We start from the raw sequence: 7070 nt of genomic DNA, 5'->3' as shown, positions 1-7070 counted from the left end.
CATATGATGTATTATGGAGGTATTCACCCCTAGAAGTATCGCTTCTATATGGTGCCAATGAGATACCTTAAGAAGGCACCACATGGTGGCACTCAGTCAGAATACAATACAGGTCTGTATATGAAGTCTAAAGCCAGGATGACACTCACAGTTTTGTTGCAGTTTTTGGCTAAGTTTTTTGAGTCAAAGACAGAAGTGGATCTATAAGGAACTAAAGATATAAAGAAATGACTGCTGCATCTCCTTTTCTTTTGTACCCACTCCTGTGTTTGGTTGAGCCAAAAACATCCACAAAAACGGCATCAAAACTGTGTGTGTGATCCTGGTCTTAGACCAGGATCACACACACAGTTTTGATGCAGTTTTTTGGATTAATTGGGGCATGTGCAGCAGGGGGTCTGGCCGCCGGAACCTTCACCAATATACAGCATGGCACACTAGTTTTTGGGGTTTTTTTCAGCAGAGATTTGGATATGAGTTAAAAAAAAAATTGCTCAAGGAGCCCATATGGGAAATAGCACTCCGCATACAGTCCTTTATTGTGCAGGTCCCAGGTGGGTCATGTCAACCGCTGCCAGGAAAATTAGAATACTAGCATCTAAAAGAGTGAACAGGTAAGTAAAACTTTGGGGGTGTGCGCCTCCACTATGGACGAAAGCTGGATTTGAAGTTTTTGTCCGGAGCGTCTATTTAACATCATGCTTACTACATTTCTATTGTGGGGTGCAAGACTTAATTCGGACAGTAACAGCCACTGCATCAGTCTTCTCTTATTCATACATAGATGTCTGTAGATCAGATGCAATTTTTTTAAATATTGTGGGTTATGCATAATTTTTGCGGTTTTTACGATATTTTTGTCCTAATCGTGATGTCACCAAATCTGCAACATATTTTTATACAAATTCTGAGCGGTACTTCTTGCAACTCAAAGTGAGGAAGGATCCTAAAGACAGAACGGGCCCAGAGTACATGTATGTAATTATTTTGGTGAAAGTACCTGGTTTGCTGACCTAATACAATATTGCAATAGACAGTTAGTTTTGGGGCTTTACCCTAATAATTGAGTAATCAGCGTCATGCATAGAAGAAGAGAGGGTTCCTTATAGCAAAAATCAAACTTGGCCCCCATTATGGTGCCGTCATGCCACCCAGGACTGATGGGCCCTTGTTTGCAAACAATGCAGTTTCTCTGAAGAGGGGAGATCTGGACAGGTTCTCGCTACCCAATGGCAAAGTATGGGACTGACCAGGGCTGAGTTCCCTCTCTCCTAGGGGTCCCATAGTGGCCACATGGACTGACTCTATGGTGCATATGACTTTGGGATTACTAATATATACAGTATATATATATATATATATATATATATATATATATATATATATATATATATATATATATATATATACAGTGGAGGAAATAAGTATTTGATCCCTTGCTGATTTTGTAAGTTTGCCCACTGTCAAAGACATGAACAGTCTAGAATTTTTAGGCTAGGTTAATTTTACCAGTGAGAGATAGATTATATGAAAAAAAAAACAGAAAATCACATAGTCAAAATTATATATATTTAGTTGTATTGTGCACAGAGAAATAAGTATTTGATCCCTTTGGCAAACAAGATGTAAAGGATCTGCCAGGCACAGCTTCGGGGTTAACTCCCATAGGTAATCAGTCTGCACCTGAATCTACGTCTCTGAGACTGACTCCATCTTCCATCTTCCACCACTCAGGATGGCAGGCTTAGGAGTGGGAGAGCCTATCGCAGCCTGGCCAGACGGAGCTAGCTCCCGCCCTCTGTCTATTTATACCTGCCTTTCCTGTTCCTCCTTTACTTGTGATTCTTTTCGTGTGGTTTCCTGGCCCAGCTACAGCTCCTAACTATTTGATCCTTCTCCATACTGACCCTGGCTTACTGACTACTCTCCTTCTCTGCGTTTGGTACCTCGTGCTCTCCTGGTTTGACTTGGCTCGTTCACCACTCTGGTTGCTCACCGTGTTTCCGTGGGCAACTGCCCCTTTCCCTTTGCTTTGTATTCCCTTGTATGTTTGTCTCGTGCACTTACTGAGCGTAGGGACCGCCGCCCAGTTGTACCCCGTCGCCGAGGGCGGGTCGTTGCAAGTAGGCAGGGACAGAGTGGCGGGTAGATTAGGGCTCACTTGTTCGTTTCACTACCCCCGTCGTTACACAAGACTTAATACTTGGTGGCAAAACCCTTGTTGGCAAGCACAGCAGTCAGACTTTTTTTGTAGTTGATGATGAGGTTTGCACACATGTTAGATGGAATTTTGGCCCACTCCTCTTTGCAGATCATCTGTAAATCATTAAGATTTCGAGGCTGTCGCTTGGCAGCTCGGATCTTCACCTCCCTCCATAAGTTTTCGATGGGATTAAGGTCTGGAGACTGGCTAGGCCACTTCAGGACCTTAATGTGCTTCTTTTTGAGCCACTCCTTTGTTGCCTTGGCTGTATGTTTCGGGTCATTGTCGTGCTGAAAGACCCAGCCACGAGCCATTTTTAATGTCCTGGTGGAGGGAAGGAGGTTGTCACTCAGGATTTGACGGTACATGGCTCCAGCCATTCTCCCATTGATGCGGTGTAGTAGTCCTGTGCCCTTAGCAGAGAAACACCCCCAAAACATAATGTTTCCACCTCCATGCTTGACAGTGGGGATGGTGTTCTTTGGGTCATAGGCAGCATTTCTCTTCCTCCAAACACGGCGAGTTGAGTTAATGCCAAAGAGCTCAATTTTAGTCTCATCTGACCACAGCACCTTCTCCCAATCACTCTCCGAATCATCCAGATGTTCATTTGCAAACTTCAGACGGGCCTGTACATGTGCCTTCTTGAGCAGGGGGACCTTGCAGGCACTGCAGGATTTTAATCCATTACGGCGTAATGTGTTACCAATGGTTTTCTTGGTGACTGTGGTCCCAGCTGCCTTGAGATCATTAACAAGTTCCACCCGTGTAGTTTTCGGCTGAGCTCTCACCTTCCTCAGGATCAAGGATACCCCACGAGGTGAGATTTTGCATGGAGCCCCAGATCGATGTCGATTGACAGTCATTTTGTATGTCTTCCATTTTCTTACTATTGCACCAACAGTTGTCTCCTTCTCACCCAGCGTCTTACTTATGGTTTTGTAGCCCCTTCCAGCCTTGTGCAGGTCTATGATCTTGTAACTTAAAACATCCTTAGAAAGCTCTTTGGTCTTGCCCATGTTGTAGAGGTTAGAGTCAGACTGATTAATTGAGTCTGTGGACAGGAGTCTTTTATACAGGTGACCATGTAAGACAGCTGTCTTTAATGCAGGCACCAAGTTGATTTGGAGCGTGTAACTGGTCTGGAGGAGGCTGAACTCTTAATGGTTGGTAGGGGATCAAATACTTATTTCTCTGTGCACAATGCAAATAAATATATATAATTTTGACTATGTGATTTTCTTTATATTTTTTTTTAATATAATCTATCTCTCACTGGTAAAATTAAGCTAGCCTAAAAATTCTAGACTGTTCATGACTTTGACAGTGGGCAAACTTACAAAATCAGCAAGGGATCAAATACTTATTTCCTTCACTGTGTATATATACTAAGTATAGTATTCTTTCCAAAAGCCTTATTCTTTGACATATTCACACAATTTGTGTTTTGCTTTATATGTAAATATATGTGTTCGATCCATGAGTCCAAATGTGTCCCCATAACAAGGAGGGATGTCTTGTGCTACATTTATTAATATCTTATTTTCATGAACCAAACATCCCAAGTACGAAAGTCCAGACTGCTGCCAAGGAAAGTGCATTCCTTCTGGTGCCCACACTGAGTTATGGCTGACTCCACCAACTTGTCAGAAGCCCTTGTCTAACAATATAGGTCAACATGTTCCAGAATAAAGGAACAGAGTGTTCCCATGTCAATTCTTTCCGAGAATTCTTTGCTCAGCAGGTTCATAAAGCTGAAAGTGTTCAGTAAAAGGGCAGTGTGGTCCATGATAGGTGTTTATTCTAATAACCACTGACAGCGATATTACCATTCACAACATATGCAAGATATTCACAGTCATATTTGTGTGAAAGCATCAATGAAGAATAAGCTGAAACATAACCTTTATTAAGTAATTCAAGTGATATGGAGGGAATACATACGCTATATGGACAAAAGTATTGGGACACCTACACATTACACCTACAGGTGCTTTTATGACATCCCATTCTAAATCCATAGGCATTCATATGGAGATGGTCCTCCCCAGGGCCAGCTCCAGGTTTATGTGGGCCCTTTATGTGGGCCCTTGGGCGACACAGACTTAGTAGGCCCCTTTGCGGGGGAACTCACGGCGGCAGTAAAATTGCAGAAAACATCACTTTGTGCCCCCATATAGAAGTTAGGACCCCAGTTTGTACCCCCATACATTTAGTGCCCTCTGTAGATAGTGCCACACAGCACACCTCCCAGGTAGTGCCACACAGCCCCCCTCCCAGGTCGTGCCACAGAGTCCCCACCTCCCAGATGGTGCCACACAGCCCCGAATTCCAGTTAGTGCCACAGAGCCTTCTCCCAGGTAGCTGGAGAAGAAAGCAAAAAACACAAGGCGCCACATAGTGCAGATCACCAAAAATAATGGAATAAAACAGAGGAAAGTCAATTGAGCTCACCTCTTGGCGTTGTGCTAGCACAGGCACAACGCTGTTGTAGACAGCTGCAGCCAGGTCCCATCCGGTAACTGGAGGTGGTTACCGCTCTAAAGTATTTACAGGAAGAAAAAATTGGTGGACCATAAATGGCGCTGCTGGTAATAAAGGTAGAAGCAGTTCCAGTTATTTGAAATACAAAAAACAAAATAATTTATTGCAAAAGACTACGCGTTTCAACGCTGAACCAGCGTCTTCATCAGGTCAGCAGCGCCGTTTATGGTCCACCAATTTTTTCTTCCTGCAAATTCTCCCAGGTAGTGCCACACAGAACCCCTCCCTGGTAGTGCCACACAGCCCCCCCTCCCTGGTGGTGTCACACAGGCTCCCTCCTTGTAGGTAGCGCCTTTGGGGTTCCCTCTAGGAGTGGAATCCTCAGCCAGAAGATTGCCGATGCTCTGTCCAGGGATTCCGCTTCAGGTAACCCCAGAGCCATAGTCCCGGGCAAAAGTCTCGAGCAAAAGTCCTTTGACTTTTAAAGCTCTAAGTCCTGGGACCCTCTTACCCTAATTGGATTTCTTCTCAAATGAACTATGTCCTAGAGCATGCACACTTTAGGAATTTCCTCTTCATCGGCAATTTTCTAAGTCCTCGCATCTGCGCAGTTACTCATACATGGATAAAAGAATTATTGAGATCGAGTGCATTTGACATGCATGTGCGCATGCGTGGACACTGTTTTCGAATTAGCAGAGATTCTCTGCCTCACATTGGTCGCTGAATACGTTCGTCACTTATGGGAGGTCTGTCTCCCTACAATCATATCTATTGGTCATTGTTGCTGCACACCCCTTAATACGTCATCCGGACGTTTTAAAAGGGGTTTTTCTCGTGAGAACGCCGTCAGTAGCCCCGATACCCCTGAAGACGCTGAGCAGCAAAACATGTCGGGGGGGGGGGGGGGCTTCATTTTTAGCTCAATGCAGTTTTAGACAGCCAGGGCACATAGACAGATACCTTAACTTAGTTATTATCTACATTCCGCCATCTCACAGCGAATGTTTATCTGTCTATGCTCCTTCTACAGCCAGTAGTACAACGTTACCCTTCTCTATTAATGAGAATCTCGCTGTTTGACTGCATTGTAATCTTAACTTACATGTGGATTTTTATTTGGGTTTAATTAATACAGATTATTATTTTCTATATTTAGATTAGTGTCACATCTATGCTAGTTAGGGAAAAAACTGTCCCTATTTGCCTCTGGCAATTTTTGTAAATTATAGTCCCGGGCAGAGCACTATTATCAATCTGCCGGGACTCCTGCTCTGCTCCTGACGTCACTGTCCATATATGGATAGTGATGTCTGGAGCAGAGCTGAAGTCCCAGGCAGAGCACTAGTAAAGGCTCTCCGGTACTCCAGCTCTGGGGAAGCCCCTGACATCACTGTCCATTTACGGCTAGTGATGTCAGGGACAACCCCAGAGCCAAAGTCCCAGGCAGAGCGCTACTAGCACTCTGCCTGGGACACTGCTCTGCTCCTGACAACGCTGTCCATATATGGACATTGATGTGAGGGGCTTCCCCAGAGACAGAGTCCCGGAGCAGAGCCGCTAGCACTCTGCCTGGGACTCCTTTTCTCCTCCCGACATCACTATCCATATATGGACAGTGATGTCAGGGGCTTCCCCAGAGATGGAGTCCCGGAGCAGAGCCGCTTGTAGCACTCTGCCTGGGACTCCTTCTCTCCCTCTGACATCACTGTCCATACATGGACAGTAATGTCAGGGGCTTCCCCAGAGATGGAGCCCCGGAGCAGAGCTACTGGCGCTCTGCCCCTGACTCCTCCCCTCCCGACATCACTTTCCATATACAGTGATGCCGTGATGATGGCAGCGACAGCACCCGGTGGCCGAGTGGGCCCCCCCAAGTGTAGTAGGCCCCGGCACTTGTGCGAGTTCGCCAGGTGCTGATGCCGGCCCTGGTCCTCCCTTTACAACTAAAATAGCTTCCACTCCTATGGGAAGGCTTTATACAAGATTTTGGAGTGTGTCTGTGGGAAAGGGCCGAACCCCAAATTGTTCCCACAAAGTTGGAAGCGACAATTGTACAAAATGTCTTGATTTTCCTTCACTGTAAATAAGGGGCCTAGGCCAACCCCTGAAAAACAACCCTATAGCATTATCCCTCCTTCACCAAATGTTACAGATGTCACAATGCAGTCAGGCAGGTAACATTCTCCTGGCATTCGCCAAACCCAGACTCATCCATCAACCTGCCAGATAGGGAAGCGTGATTCATCACTCCACAACTCCAGAGTCCAGTGGCGACGTGCTTTACACTACTACATCTGACACTTGGCATTGTGCTTGGTGATGTAAGCCTGGCATGCAGCTGCTCGGCCGTGGAAATCCATGTCATGAAGCTCCCGGGCAC

This window comes from Rhinoderma darwinii, chromosome 12 (assembly GCF_050947455.1).
Source record: "Rhinoderma darwinii isolate aRhiDar2 chromosome 12, aRhiDar2.hap1, whole genome shotgun sequence".
Taxonomy (NCBI): domain Eukaryota; kingdom Metazoa; phylum Chordata; class Amphibia; order Anura; family Rhinodermatidae; genus Rhinoderma; species Rhinoderma darwinii.
Note: the sequence above shows the minus strand (reverse complement) of the source record.